The following is a 16,946-nucleotide window of genomic DNA, read 5'->3' as shown; positions in this document are numbered from 1 at the left end:
TTTAATATATAACATTACATTATAAAACTAAGACAACATGTGGTCTGCAGGAATCCTTATATACAAAGTAGTGATCACCCCTCATTTATCTTTGAGTTTGATGTCACTAGTATAGAATGTTATCTAAATCTAATTTCTCCTAGACTTCATTCCAATTTTTCAGGCAGTTTTAATGAAATAGAGAATTATTTATATTAAATAATGAGTTATTAAGTTCTTTTGTTTCTGATTCTCCCTTGTCTAGTCTGTTCCATTGATTTACCTCTTAATTTTTAAAATAGATATTAGAGGCTTATAGCAACTTCTCTTTCATAATCTAATCTGAGCTTTGGCAGCATTATTCCATCTCTCTTCCCCTCTTCCTTCAATCCTATGTCTTATCATCATAGAATCTTGATATTCCATAATTTTTGTTTTCTCAAATACATTTTATTTTTATTTAATGAAGTATAATGCAAATCTTTAAAAAATGATTGATATAATAAAGTAAATGGATTTTTTTTGAAAATTAAAAACTTTGGTAATATTGTTATTTTTATTATATTGTCATAGAATGAGCACTAAACATTTCTTCAGCTATTGAAATAGCTGTTTTTATTCTTGTCAAGGTGAATTTTGTGGTTGAATCTTTAAAGGTCTTTTGTGTATTTTGGTAATTTGATCCCCAGATACTTTATGTTCTTATTTGGAATGAAATTTACTTTTCTGTTATTGTCTCTTGGGTTTGGTTATGCTAAAAAAAAAAAAAAAAAAAACTGGTCTCTAATCTGTGGATGACTGGAGATGAATAGAGCAGGCTAGAGACAGGAAAGTCAAACAGATGTTTGATTTCAAAGTGAGGAGAATAGCTTGCAAACAAGGAGAAGATCTAGGTGCATGTTCCAGGGCTCTATTTCTAGTGGGGAGACTCAAGGTAATGTGGGGAGATCTCAATACTTGTACCAATATTTATGCAGTGAGCTGTAATCCTGATAAGGAGGACTAACAGCAACAATGTGACAAGTTTGATTCATAGCCAGACTTCATGGCTAGAACTTGTCCAAGCACAGAGAACACCTTGTCCTGGGCAAAGCACTATAATAATGATTGATTTTGCTAGAGGGTGTGATCATCCAGAGGGTAAGTGCAAAGGATTGTTGTTGTGCCAAGCTTCTTGATGCACTTTCACTCTGGAAAAGAGGGTCTCCTTCCATTTTGACAATTCCAACTTTATGGCCAAAGAAGGAGAGGCAGGTACAAGCCAAGATGTCATGAAAGACATTTAGACCAGGACAAGCATTTTTATCCCAGAAGTTCAGTTCCTTGAGAGGACTTGTTGGGAAAGTACACTATTCATTGTTTGCTTGCAAGCATAAAAGAGAGGAGGACCAAGAATGTAGAGGGAGAAAATGTTAACACACTCTTGAATCAGGGTCTTAGTAGTTGGAGACATAACAAAAGGAAGGAGGAAAAATAAAAACTAGAACAGCATACTCAACCCTTGTCTGGAATCTTGGGACAGCTATCTCATCTAGATGTCACCTGTTTCTAGGTCTGCACTACATGAATCTCGTGTTCCCCAGAGAGTTCTGCCATCCACTCAGGAGCAGGGTCTTTTTTTAGCTAATTCAGGAAGCCACACCCACAAATGTAACATCTGTAAGATATTAAAGGATCTGGTAGGAGCCCTTAGAAGACATATAGGTTGACCATTGTGAGAAAACTCCTTGTATCAATCTTTGGATCTGAGTTTCTGATCAGCATAACATAGGTTTTTAGTTAAGAGTCTATAAATAACACTTAGAGATGATCCAGTTTTCCAGGCACACAAGGTTAGTTTTAAACAATGCAATAAAGGTTTTTTTTTTCTTTTTTTTTCCATAACTGCATAATTATATTAAATTAGGTACAGTTCAAACTATTTAGAGATTTCACTAAGCTCTACTTTTGAAGAGAGATTTACATGTCACCAAGGTAACCAAGAAAACTTAAACATAAACATCTTGAAATAAAAGACCAAAGCAACACAGTAGTTATCACCAATATTCATTAACATGAAGCCTCCTTGTATCCTAGTAACCCATTCTCAATATCCATTTAATTAGCACATTTTGAGAAACAGATGTCTCTTGTACTTATCTTGTCCCTAGGTATCTTTTCTTGGACAATAGGCTTTATTCTCAGGAGGCTCTGCTTCTCTAGTCACAAACTTAGAGGTTCCTAGATGATTCTGCTAGTCATATACTTTAATTTTATTTCTCTGATTTTGAAACTTCAAATTTCAGTTTTTATACCATTTGTTGTTTCTATCATTACCTAAATCCAGTTCCTGATATAAGAATCTTTTGAGATTTTATGAGGGTCCAACTTAGAATTAGCTCTATTGCCTTTTAAAAGTAACAGACAGATATTTTAAAATAACTTATTTACAATTATCCATACAATTTATGTGTAATATCTTCTTTTGAGAACTTATTGATAAAATAAGCTCAAAGCCTGAAATTCCAAAATAGATAAGTTTTGGAAGCCACTAATATACATCGATATATAGTTCTTAAAGAAAACAGACTAATCCTGTTGCTTTTTTCAATATTTAATATTCTATTAAATTAGAAAATTTTCACATAATAACCTTATCTTATTTGTTTAATTAATTCTTAATTAATTGCTTAATTATTTTGTTTCCCCTCTTAGGAGAATATCATCTATATTATAATTTGATCACAAATATAGTTTAAATATGTAAGATGTTTATACTTATATTCTATTGTAGTAACTTAGAGATGTTCCACTGTAAATATTTAATATATTTAGTCTTATATTTGCAAAACTTTTTGATTATAGAATTTTGCTTAACAAAGAAAAAAGAGGCACAGTTATAACAATGTCACATATCTAACAGAGGGAAAAACTCCCTTAGGTATTTTATTCTAGGCATGAGTACTATCTGAAAACCAGTCATGTAGTCATGGGATGTTAAAAGTAAAGCTCAAGATTAATCAGGTGGAGTTTTCCTTTTCAGAAAGGAAATATCAGAATGGAGAAATAGAGTCATGAGAATCCTATGAAAGCCATGCCAATGTCATCCCCAAAATTTCACCCAGATACAGACATTCACTTTTAGCAGTTCCCAGACTGCAACACATGTCATTTTCTACTATTGACTTCATGACAATTTAGACAATTATCTCTGTAATCAAATTTCAAAATAAAAATAATTACAATCCTAGGAATTTTTACTTCACATAGCAAAATTTAACAAGCCACAATTTAAGACTTAATTTTTTTTTTTGATGTTTCCCTAATAATGAACATTTCAATCATTCTTTACTTATTCTTTTAACTTATAAGTTAAAACTACCCATATTCTGGGTGTTCAAATATACAGCAAATATCTGATAGTTGACTCATCATTAATATTTTAAAGTTACATCTTTAAACCACTCTATATACTTTCAAAATAGAAAAGATTTTCAAATGAAAAATCTCTATTACAGTAAACTTATTATTCTTGTTATTACCTGCTTTATAACAAAATATATTTTATTCATTGTTTAACAGTTTTCAAATATCTATTTTATCATATCCTTTTAAAAACCCAATTCATCTGTAATAGCATCCAGATTAAAAAGTAATTCTATCTAACAGCCTTACAATGATATCTCAAATTTCACAATATGAGATTTTAGTAATACAATAAGAACACAAATAATGTCATACATTTAAAACCTGGCACAAAACTTCAGATTACATGAATTGTATTTCCAAATTATCACACATAAAAATCACTGATTTTATTACTTTTGGTACTTTAAAACTACTTTAGAGTTATCTGGTATAGAGCAATTATATTCAATTAAACAAATCATACTAATGAGTGCTTAACATAGGCCAGTCACTGTGTCAAGCACTTTACAATCCTTATATAATTTTGATCTTCACAATAACCCTGGGAGGTTGTTCTTATTTTCATTTTATTATTAATTATAATGTAATATATTATTATTTATTATCATATTATATCATTACTTTTCTCTTTACATATCAGGAAATTGGGGCAAATAGTGATAAAATAATTTGTCTGAGATCAGAAAGCTAATAAATTTCTGCAACTGGATTATAATTCGTTTCCCTACATTTTTCCAGAATTTTTTTCAACACTTTTATCTGAGAAACTGCTTTTTATTTTATTTGCTTTTAGAGGGTTAATAGACAGAGTCTATTGAACTGGGGGAGTCACAGGAGCCTTATTTAAACTTTTTTTCTTTTTTTCATGATCAGAAATTTTAAGAAAAGATTTAATAAGAAGTTCTATAAAGTGTAAACCATTTACTTAGTTTTTTTTTTTTTTTTTTTTTCTTTCTTCGCTCTGGAATTACTTTTAAACTAGATGTCTTCCTTCATTTTCCTAGAGCATTTAAGGTATTAATTTTGCCATTTACTTTTAAAACTTTTATAAAAACAAATGCTTCTTTTTCCTTAAAAAAATTCTATAAAGTGGATCCTCCAAACTTGCTAAGATTTTTCAGAAGGGAGTGAATTCCAGAAATTACCCCAAAGTTCCAGGACTTTTCCTCTGAAATTTTAAAATGATTAATCTTCAAGCTCCTTAATCTGCTAAGAGGTTTTTAATAGTTCCATGAACTTTGGTTATCTATTTCTGTAATTCAAGATAACCAAAGCTGAAATGACAGGAGAAAAAAACTGTCTTTCAATTTTATTTTTCTTTTTTCTTCTAATCTAATTTCTTGTAGGAAGCCTAAAGTGGGAATTTGTCCTGATAACTGGGACAATTGCTTCAAGAATAAAAGTTCATTAGGCTTTCCCAGTATTCTAAATTCTTTGACTATATATAGCCCATAGAAGTTTTTCTGGGTGGATGCATTGTCAATCTTTCAAAGTAACAGAATCTTGCTCACAATATAAACACAACACAGACATTTTACATTTACAAAAAAAAATACAGACAAAATAACAAGACAGGTATTAATAGACATGAATAATTTTTTAACAAAACATACATTTCCAACCAATACAGAAGTATTTGTTTGCTGAGACAAGTAGTTTCGACTTTACAGAGGAGTACTATTTAAAAAACAATGGAGGAGGGGCAGCTAGGTGGTGGAGTGGATAGAGTATCAGCCCAGAAGTCAAGAGGACCTGAGTTCAAATTTGATCTCAGACACTTAACACTTCCTAGCCAAGTGACCCTGGAATCCCAATTGCAAAAAACAAAAACAAAACAAAAAAGCAAAGGTAGTTTAAGAAGGGATATCCTTATCAGTGTGATTCAAGATAATCAAGTCAGTAGACTGTCCCTGGAGTTTTCCTTAAAAAAGAAAAAAAAAATTTGGTGAGTTCAACAAAGGCAGGAACTTGAAGGAGTGGAGCAGACAAAGGCAGAGGATTCACCAGACAAGGGGGTTGGGAGGAATTTGAACTCCAGAAAAATAAATCTCTGGTTGTGCCTAATCCATTCCCATTGTTACCAGAGTACAGTGGCTTGGTTCTATATCCAATCCCACTTCTGACACCAATTAATGTCAACTAGACCAAACAGGCTTCTAACCTGTGGATGTCTGAAGCTAAATAGAGCAGGCTAGAGATCCAAGACAGTGTTGGGAGATCTCAATACTTATATCAATGGCTATACATTGAGCTGTAGCCCTAACAATGAAGACTAACAGCAGCATCATCAGAAGTTTTATTCACAACAGGACTTCATGACCAGAACTTGTCTGAGCACAGACAAAATATACAATAATTGTGTGCTGGTCAAAGCAATACAATAATTATGCGATTTTACCAGAGGATGAGATCATCCAGAAGATGTTCACAAAGGATTGTTATTATGCCCAGCTCTGAGCCCATTTACCCAAACCTACTTGCTAGAGCTATCTACCTGAGAGATACAGTGTGGCTTCAGAGAGAGCTTAGGAATAGTCAATAATGGTTTGCTACCTGGCATCTCAAGGAGATATGCCAGGAACAGAATAGATTTTTTAAAAATCTATGCAAGGCTTTTGATACTGGCAATCATGAGGGCTTGCAGAATCTGGTTGCCTGGAAAAATTATCAGTTTATCATACACCATTTTCATGATAGTATGCTTGAAGAAGTTCTGGATAATGGATGAGACTTTTACATTATCTTGGCTGTATATTTTCCAGGTACACATAGATGATGAAGTTGATTTACACATTGCAGAGCTAGCTAGCTCAGTGTTTGAAAGACTCTAAAGGAATGTATGGGAGAAAAGAGGTATTAGGCTGCCATCCAAACTGAAAGTCTACAAAGCCATTGTGCTGACCTCATTGTTGTATGCCTGTGAAATTGAGAGTATACTAGAGCCATGCCAGAAAACCAATTCACTTCTATTTGAGTTGTCTTAGGAATATTCTGAAGATGACCTGGCAAGATAAGGTACTAGACATTGAGGCCCTTTCTCCAGCTGAATTGCCAAGGATTCAAAGTCTACTGCAGAGAGTACAATTGTAGTTCAGATGCCAAACATAAATTTGCTTAAAAGATTATTTTACTGAGAATTCACACAAAGCAAACACTAACATGAAGTTCAGAAAAAGAGAGGGACACTTCTGAAGTCTCTCAGAGGAACTCTGGAATGGGTTGTGAGGCATGGAAGACAATAGCACAGGAAGGACTACCCAGCATGGTATGCCCATATTAAAGAAGGCACTGTACTCTATGAGTAAAGGAAGATTTATGATATATCTTTAAGCCTTTAATTTCTTTTTCTCATTTTATTGCTGTCTTTAGCTTTTCCAGAATTGTTTTGAGTAATAGTAAGGAGAATTGGAATCCTTTATTTATTTCTAGGTTTTCTATAAAAGGTTTATTTTTATCTGTATTTCATATAGTGATTGCTTTTAGTTTTAGATAGGAGCTTTTTATAACCTTTTTAAAAATTTTACTCTGTGCCTATACTTTGTAAGATTTTTTAGCATAATTGAGATGTGCTTTGTCAAAATCTTCTTCTTTACCTCCTGAACTAATCATATTATTTTGAAATTTTGTTTCATTAGTATATAAATTATGGTGATGATTTTCCTCATATTGAGCCATTTTTGAATGACTAGTATGGTGTTTTCTTCCTCAATTTTCAAGAATAATTATTATTATGGATACTTTTGTTATTTAAAAGTTTGACAGAATTTATTATGGATACTTTTGTAATTATTATGTTTATTATGGATAGTCTTTATTTTGTCACTAAAAAGTTTGATAGAATTCTCCTATGAAATCACCAGGACCAGAATTTTTTCTTTTGCCCTTTTCTTTATAGCTAGATCTATTTTCTTTTATTATTGTTGAGTTATTTAACATCTCTAAGTTCTTCTGAAAGTTTGGGTAATTTACATTTTAAAAAATATTTATTTTGTGTTCTCAGTTTTGTTAGCATATAACTGTGCATAATATGTTCTGATAACTAATTTTTTTCTTCTGACTTTGTTGTGATTTACTTTACCAGAATCTTTTTATGAGACAAATAATGAGGAAAAGATAAAACACAAAAGAAAAATTATAGGCTATTCTCAATGAATATTGATTCAAAAATGTTCAACAAAATCCTGTCAAACAGGTTTTCTCAGTATAGACAAAAAAAGCCTTTGACACATTACAGCACTCATTTATGTTACAAGAATGTGGTGGGCAATGAGGAAAGCAATACTATATGAATGGATCTTAGGGATTAGAAAATATTGGCCTACTTTATTATTAATTCATTAAGTTTCACCAAGTACGAGTTTTTGATGTCTTAGACCTTGGAAACACCTGAAATTGCTTTACGCATAATTTCTATTTTTGGAGAATTTTAAGAATTTTTACAAGACAATATCTAGTCCACATTCTTATTGGTCACATGACATGATATACTTTTTAAAATCATGGTTATCTATTTAAAAAGAAAGTTTTATGAAATGATATATGATATAAGGTATTATAAGTCTAATTGCTTTCAGTGTTTCAATTTTCTTAGCAAATTTTATCAAATAAGTAGTTCCTTAATGAATAATTTGTTCTCTGGTTTATTGAATTCCATTGTTTCTGATTTTCCCTTGTATAGTCTTTTCCTTTGAATTGTTTCTCTATTTTATAACTATATCAGATCATTTTGAAGATTTTTTAAATAATAGAGTTTGAAAACTAGAAATGCTATTATCCCTTTGCTACTTTTATTTTTAATAGATAAGGTATGCTTTCAACAAGGGAGACATTTTAATGATTAAATAAATAATAATTTAATTTAATTTAAAAATAAAAATTAAATAAAGATAAAATATTCTTTTGCTCAAACCTTAAAACAATAAAAAGACAATAAGATTTAATACAACAGTCAAGGAAAGAACAAGTAACTAAATCAATAATTTTGTGTTTAGAAATGATAGTGCCCAAAAGTAAAACAGAAATATTGATCAAATTTTTTTGAAGAAGCATCACTGAAAGATAAATAGGATACAAAGGAATAAAGATTCAAGTGGAGCTTAACGAATAAAAAAAAAAAAAAAAGCAAAGATAGAATATTCAGCTGAAGAGCCATGGATTAAACCCCATGATCTCTTTAAGAGATGAATTGATGTCATTTGGGTAATAGAGTTGCAGAATGGAAGGGTGATTAAATTTGAAGGAAAATTAGTGGTGACTCAGAATTATTTGAATTATCAAATCTATGGATTAAGAATAAAGGAATAAAAAAAGAACAAAGGAATAAGTAGTAAGTTCAATAGTTTCTTGGCTAGAGGATGCATCAGACAAATGGGAGTGGTGACAGAGGGGAAAGATTGAATATGGGAAACTGGAAGAAGTGGGGACCAATCCCAGCAGGGAAGAGGGTATTCAATTGAAGGGTATTTTCATGTTGGAGAAGTTGTGTAACTTCAAAGGGATATTAGGCACTGATAATATCTTTGACCTGGGTGTGAAGGGGGAAGTAGAAGTAGAGTAAATAAAGGGTGAAATTTGAGCATTGAGAGGTCACTCTCTGAGAAAGTATTATGTATTGATGGACAACATCCTGAACCAGGAGAAGGGATTTGTGAGTTCATAAGAGCAGAAGACAACCAGAATGGAGGGAAGGGGGAAAGTCACATAGAACCAGAGATGAAGAGACTAGGCTTTTGGAAAAAAGAAACATAATGATGAGGTCACGAGGTAGAGGTGAGTCACATGATTTGGGATATAAGATAATTTATGTAATATGATTATGCTTCCATCTTTCATTGCTTCCCTCCTAAATGAATATTTTTAAGAATAAAACAGAGAAGAAAATTAAGAATATGGGGCATGACCTACAAAGGAAATAAACAAACTGGTTAGAAAGCAGGGTCTGAACCTGATACTTTTGAATTTTAAATATATAGGGAGCACGAAGAGAATGGAAAAAGAATATCGAAGGATGTAACTCACTAATGAGACAATATAATTTAAAATATACTGAAAGGGAAGAAAAACATTACTTTCACTTTACTCTTATCTTATTTCTTAATTCTTCACAATCTAACTTCATCACTCAAAAGCAATTGCTCTCTCTAAAGTTACCAATGCGCGCTCTCTCTCTCTCTCTCTCTCTTTCTCATTGATACATATTTATGGAATAAAACACAAAGGTTATCCACTACATCTTAAGCCAATACCAATAATCTTGAATCTGACCTACCACTGGACAGTGATGACTCTGGAAGATACATTGAGCCCAATACTGATATTGTGTTCACTCCCTTAATATATAAAATTTATGCACAAATCAAAAGATATAATTCATATAATCTTTACATTTATACCTAAATCAAAGTCCTGTGGTGACAGGACTTTAGAAGCACATGCAGATGCAATAGGAGCTATAGTCACAACCTTTCATCCAAGTGGTCCAGGCCATAGTGTTGTCATCTCCCTGGAAGCAGCAATAGTATTTGACAGCCCTCTGGGTGTCTGAGCAAGCCTTTCATACTGCTCACCACCTGGCATGAGTAAGGAGTTAGAAAAGGTACTCTAAAAAGTATCTGCTTACCCAATCCTGGCCTGTTTATTATGGCAGGTAGAAATCCCAGACTGTGGTTAAAAAAAAAATGGCAGGTCTTGCTGCAAGATAATTTAATAGGCATTCCATCCAAATAGCAGCCTTGAGTAAAACAAGACTGGCAAATGAAGGCCATCTTGCTTAAATAGGAGTTGGATGCACTTTTTTTTTTTCTGGAGTAGACATAGTGAAAGGGGAGAGCTGTTGTAGATTATGCAAACAAAACTAATCTAGTCAATAAGTTTATAAGCCTATTAAAAAGAGTAAATGAGAGGTTCATGATAATGTAAATTGCTGCTTGCAGGAAATGCCATGCCACCAACATTAGTGCTTTTGTTCCATGACAAACCCTGATGAAGTCAAAGAAAAATCTTACAAAGACCTGGAGACTCTTATCAACCATGTGCCAAAAGAGAACAAGTTTATAATTCTGGGTGATTTTAATGCTAGTGTAGGCTCAGACTACCAGACATAGCTGAGAATCCTTGGGAGGAATGGAGTTGGAAATAGTAGTAGTCACTTACTACTGAAGATTTGTGCATATCATTACCTTCTCATCACCAACATTGTCTTCCATTTACCTAAATACATAAAACTTTGTGGTATCCTTACAGCAAACATTGACATTTGATACTATCGTATTCAAGCATTCAACAAAAGCAGCAACTCCAAGGGGAAAAGACTTCTAGAAGAATCAATCTGAACAGAATAGAGTGCTTCTCTAGGTAGGAATAGTTTGTTGTTAACTTGGAAGAAAAATTGAGCCAACAGATAGTTGAAAACAATGGAGCAGAAAAGGAGTGGGCAGCTTTCAGAGATTTGGTATACAACAATGAATCTGCTCATTTGGGTCAGAACTTTTGCAAACATCAAGACTGGTTTGACCAAAATGGTGGGGTTATTCAGAAATTGCTAAATAAAAAATGAAAACTCCACAAGGTACCAGCAGGGTAGTTTATCCATCCCTAGGAAGGAAGCATTTAATTCTATCAAAAGTAAATTTGATCTGCAATTGATAAATTGTCAAAGGATATGAACAGACAATTTTCATCTACAGATGAAGAAATTAAAAACATTTCTAGACATATGAAAAAATTCTCTAAATCACTATTGATCAGAAAAATGCAAATTAAGTACAACTCTGAGTACCACTACATACCTCTCAGATTGGCTAAGATGACAGGAAAAGATAATGATGAATGCTGGAGGGGGGTGTGGGAAAACTGGGACACTAAATACATTTTTGGTGGAGTTGTGAACTGATCCAACCATTCTGGAGAGCAATTTGGAACGATGACCAAAGGGCTATCAAATTTATATACCCTTTGATCCAGCAGTGTTTCTATTAGGCTTATATCATAAAGAAATCCTAGAGGAGGAAAGGGACCTATCTGTGCAAAAATGTTTGTGGCAGCCCTTTTTGCAGTGGCAAGAAACTGAAACTGAGCGGATGTCCATCAATTGGAGAATGGCTGAATAAGTTATGGTACATGAATGTTATGGAATATTATTGTTCTATAAGAAATGATCAGAAGGATGATTTCAGAGAGGCCTTGAGAGACTTACATGAACTGATGCTAAGTGAAATGAGCAGAACTAGGAGATCATTGTACACGGCAACAAGAAGATTATACAATGATCAATTCTGATGGACATGGCTCTTTTCAACAATGGGATGATCCAGGCCAATTCCAATGATCTTCTGATGAAGAGAGCCATCTACACTCAGAGAGAGGACTGTGGGACCTAAGTATGGATCACAACATAGCATTTACTCTTTTTGTTGTTGCTTGCTTGCATTTTATTTTCTTTCTTATTTTTTTCCTTTTTGATTTGACTTTTCTTGTGCAGCAAAATAATTGTATAAGTATGTATACATATATTGGATTTAACATATATTTTATTATATATATATGTATATATATGAACATATATTGGATTATTTGCCATTTAGGGGAGGGGATAGGGGGAAGATGGGGAAAATTGGAACATAAAGTTTTGCAAGGGTTAATATTGAAAAAGTATTCATGCATATGTTTTTAAAATTAAAAAGTTTTAATAAAAAGAAAACTAAAAAAAGTAAAGTACAAGTTAAGAGAAACACAGGATTCTTGGCTCAGTAAAAAGGTAGATGAAATTCACTTTTATGCTTCTAGTAACAATCCAAAGTGATTTTATGTATATTTTATGATGACCTGAAGACACCAAAAACTTATGGTGCATGTCAACTACTCATAAGTGATGGAGCTACATTGATTTGTGATAAGAACATGATCTTAGAGAAATGGTCTAAACATTTCTATAGTGTTCTCAACAAAGCATCATCAATCATTCCCGAAGCCATTGACTGTTTACCTCAGGTTGAAGTCAATCCCTTCCAACTGAAGAAGAGATTTTTGAATGCAAATTGGGCTTTTTTCATGTGGCAAAGCCCTGGTGCTTATTCTATCCCAGCTGAGATTTATAAGGTGGGGGAGGGGGGTTCATTCCTCATATAAAAGTTGACTGAAATTTTATGACTTATATGGCAAGAAGAGGTTATTCCCTAAAAGTTCAAGGATACCACCATTGCCCATCTCTATAAAGGTAAAGAAAGCAGATTGTACTGTGACAATCATTGTGGGGAGGGGGAGAAGAGGGTTATCACTCTCTGGTAATTGTTGGCAATATTCTTGAACTAAATAGAACTTAATATTTGATCCTTCTCCTGGAAGATAATCATCTATTTGAAATCCAGTGTGGCTTGAGAAAGACACAAAAACAGTTAATATGATGTTTGCTGTCTGAAAGTTCGAGTAGAAATGCTAGGAACAGAACAGAGATCTGTAAACAATGTTTGTAGATCTGATAAAGGCATTTGATATATAGTCAGTCATGAGGATTTATGGAAAATAATGTCCAAATTTGGTTACCCAGAAAAATTTATCATTATTGTATGTCAATTTCGTACTTGGGTTCTGAATAATGTCAATGCCTACCTGAGTTCTGCATAATGGAAAATGTTCTTACACTTTCACAGTAACCAATAGAGTGGAACAAGGCTGTGTACGTGCTCTCATGTTTTTTAACATGATCTTTTCAACCATGTTGTCAAACACCTTCAATGAGGATGAATACATCTTCAAAGTCAGATGGTAAATTTTTCAATTTGAAAAAAAAAGGCTACGAGCCAAGACTAAAATGGAAGAAGTATCGGTGCGTGCTTTTTTTTTTTTAGATGATTATACATGCAATGTAGTCTCTGAAGCTAGATACAATGAAATACAGATCAATTCCCTAATGCTTTGCCTAACAATACCCAAAAAAAAAAAAAAAAAAAAAAAAAAAAAAACAACCAACCAACCAAACAAACAAACAAAAAAACCTACAGGTATTCCATCAGACAGCACTACTGTGATTAGGAAGATTTCTGTATGCTGTGGATAAAACCACTTGCTTTGATAATATACTTTCCTGGGATGTACACATTGATAATGAAGTTGCACATTCATTTCCAGAACTATCTCAGTGTTTGAAAGGCTTCGAAGGAAATGGTAGAAGAGAAGAGGTATTAGATTACCAAACTGAAGGTTTACAGAATTGTTATGCTGACCATATTGTTGTATGCCTGTGAATCCTGGACAGTATACTAGCACCAAGCCAAGAAACTTAATCACTCCCATTTAAATTGTCTTAAGAAGATTCTAAAGATCATTTGGCAGGATAAGATACCAGACTCTGAGATCCTTTCTCTAACTAAACTGTCAAGCATTCACATTCTTCTGTAGAAAGTGCAGCTCCATTGGGCCAAAAAAAGAAAAAAAAACTATTTTAATGAGCAAGTACTCACATAGTAGAAGAAATGATACAACGACACTCAAAAACTTTGGAATTGATTGCAACATGAGAAATACTGGTACAGGTAGTGCCCACCAGGGAATACCCTCATCAGAGAAAGTGTTATATTCTATGAGCAAAACAGAGTTGAAGAAGCTCAATATGAGACCAACTAATTTAGAAAAGTCACCCCAAATTTTCATATGGACTATTTGTATCTGACATGGTTTTTTATTTCTTTTTTTTTTTAAATAATTATAGCTTTTTATTGACAGAACATATGCATAGGTAATTTTTCAATATTGTCCCTTGCAAACACTTCTGTTCCAATTCTTTCTTGCCTTCCCTCCACCCCCTTCCCTAGATGGCAGTCAGTCTCATACATGTTAAACATGTTAAGGTATATCTTAAATACAAAATATGTGCGTACATATTTGTACAGTTCTCTTTTTGCACAAGAAAAATCAGATTCAGCAAGGTAAAAATAACCTGGGAAGAAAAACAAAAATGCAAGCAGTTCACATTCATTTCCCAGTGTTCTTTCTCTGGGTATAGTTGGTTCTGTTCATCATTGATCAAGTGGAACTGAATTGGATCTTCTCATTGCCGAATTTCCATCAGAAATTTATCCTCATATAGTACTGTTGTTGAAGTGTATAATGATCTCCTGGTTCTGCTCATTTCACTTAGCATCAGTTCATGTAAGTTTCTCCAAGCCTCTTTGTATTCATCCTGCTGGTCATTTCTTATAGAACAATAGTATTCCATAACATTTATATACCACAAATCACCCAGCCATTCTTCAATTTGATGGGCATCCATTCAATTTCCATTTTCTAGCCACTACAAAAAGGGCTGCCACAAACATTTTGGTATATACGGTCTGTTTCCCTTCTTTAATATCTCTTGGGGATATAAGCCCAGTAGTAATACTACTGGATCAAAGGGTATGCACAGTTTGATAACTTTGTGAGCATAGTTCCAAATTGCTCTCCAGAATGGTTGGATTCGTTCACAGTTCCACCAATAATGTATCAGTGTCCCAGTTTTCCCACATGCCCTCCAACAGACAGCATTATCTTTTCCTGTCATCCTAGCCAATTTGACAGGTGTGTAATGGTATCTCAGAGTTGTCTTAATTTGCATTTCTCTGATTAATAATGATTTGGAGCATCTTTTCATATGGCTAGAAATAGTTTTCATTTCTTAATCTGAAAATTGTCTATTCATATCTTTTGACCATTTTTCAATTGGAGAGTGACTTTATTTCTTATAAATTAGAGTCAATTCTCTATATATTTTGGAAATGAGGCCTTTATCAGAACCTTTGAATGTAAAAATGTTTTCTCAGTTTATTGCTTCCCTTCTAATCTTGTTTGAATTAGTTTTGTTTGTACAAAAGCTTTTAAACTTGATATTATCAAAATTTTCTCTTTTGTGATCAATAATGATCTCTAGTTCTTCTTTGGTCACAAATTCCTTCCTCCTCCACAAGTCTGAGAGGTAAACTATCCTATGTTCCTCTAATTTATTTATGATCTCGTTCTTTATGCCTAAATAATGAACCCATTTTGATCTTATCTTGGTGTATAGTGTTGTATGGGTCCATTTCTGGTTTCTATCATACTAATTTCCAGTTTTCCCAAGCAGTTTTTGTCAAATAGTGAATCCTTTTTTTTTTTTCATAGCTTTGCATTTACAAAATATATGCATTGATAATTGCCAAACCTTTTGTTCCAATTCTTTCCCTCCTTCCCCTCCCCCCCAGATGGTAGGTAGCCCAATATATGTTAAATATGTTAAAGTATATGTTAAATACAATATATATATATATATATATATCCATATAGTTATTTTGCTGCACAAAAAGAATTGGATTTTGAAATAGTGTACAATAAACCTGTGAAGGAAATCAAAAATGCAGGCAAACAAAAATAGAGGGATTGGAGATTCTATGTAGTGGTTCACACTCATTTCCCTGAGTTCTTTCGCTGGATATAGCTGGTACAATTCATTACTGTTCTGTTGGAACTGATTTGTTTCATCTCATTGTTGAAGAGGGGCACGTCCATCAGAATGGATCATCATATAGTGTTGTTGTTGAAGTAAATGATGATTTCCTGGTCTTGTTCATTTCACTCAACATCAGTTCATGTAAGTCTCTCTAGGCCTTTCTGAAATCATCCTGCTGGCCATTTCTTACAGAATAATGATATTCCATAACATTCATATACCACAATTATTCAGCCATTCTCCAATTGAGGGGCATCCACACAGTTTCCAGTTTCTGGCCACTACAAAGAGGGCTGCCACAAACATTTTTGTACATACAGGTCCCTTTTCCCTTTTCCTTTTTTAAGATCTCTTCGGGATATAAGCCCAGTAGTAACACCGCTGGGTCAAAAGGTATGCACAGTTTGATAACTTTTTAAGCATAGTTCCAAATTGCTCTCCAGAATGATTGGATTCGTTCACAATTCCACCAACAACAATGTATCAATGTCTCAGTTTTCCCACATCCCTTCCAACAGTCAGCATTATCTTTTCCTGTCATCCTAGCCAATCTGACAGGTTTGTAGTAGTATCTCAGAGTTGCCTTAATTTTCATTTCTCTGATTAATAATGACTTGGAGCATCTTTTCATATGGCTAGAAATAGTTTCAATTTCTTCATCTGAGAATTGTCTGTTCATGTCCTTTGATCATTTATCATTTGGAGAATGGCTTGGTTTCTCATAAATTAGAGTCAATTCTCTATATATTTTGGAAATGAGGCCTTTATCAGAACCTTTGACTGTAAAAATGTTTTCCCAGTTTATTGCTTCCCTTCTAATCTTGTTTGAATTAGTTTTGTTTGTATAAAAACTTTTAAATATGATATAATCAAAATTTTCTATTTTGTGATCAGTAATGATCTCTAGTTCTTCTTTGGTCATAAATTCCTTCCTCCTCCACAGGTCTGAGAAGTAAACTAACCTATGTTTTTCTAATTTATTTATAATCTCATTCTTTATGTCTAGGTCATGAACTCATTTTCATCTTATCTTGGTGATTGGTGTTAAGTGTGGGTCAATGCCTAGTTTCTGCCATAATAATTTCCAATTTTCCCAACAGTT

The 16,946-nt window shown here is 33.2% G+C and overlaps 1 protein-coding gene across 4 annotated transcripts in view; it reads left to right on the top strand.

Moving 5' to 3' along the window:
* The first annotated feature begins 6,533 nt into the window (after positions 1 to 6,533).
* NRIP1 (nuclear receptor interacting protein 1) overlaps positions 6,534 to 16,946 on the top strand; it is a 166,046-nt gene continuing 155,633 nt past the window's right edge. For 2 of the 4 annotated variants that reach the window (XM_074300444.1, XM_074300448.1), the window contains exon 1: positions 6,534 to 6,652. The gene's annotated coding sequence lies outside the window, so the exon portion shown is untranslated. Of the gene's footprint in view, positions 6,653 to 9,025; positions 9,157 to 16,946 lie in introns of those variants that run through there. The other 2 variants (XM_074300449.1, XM_074300446.1) reach the window with 2 other exon arrangements.

The sequence above is a fragment of the Sminthopsis crassicaudata genome, chromosome 3, assembly GCF_048593235.1.
Source record: "Sminthopsis crassicaudata isolate SCR6 chromosome 3, ASM4859323v1, whole genome shotgun sequence".
Taxonomy (NCBI): domain Eukaryota; kingdom Metazoa; phylum Chordata; class Mammalia; order Dasyuromorphia; family Dasyuridae; genus Sminthopsis; species Sminthopsis crassicaudata.
Note: the sequence above shows the minus strand (reverse complement) of the source record. Positions and strands in the feature narration are given on the sequence as shown.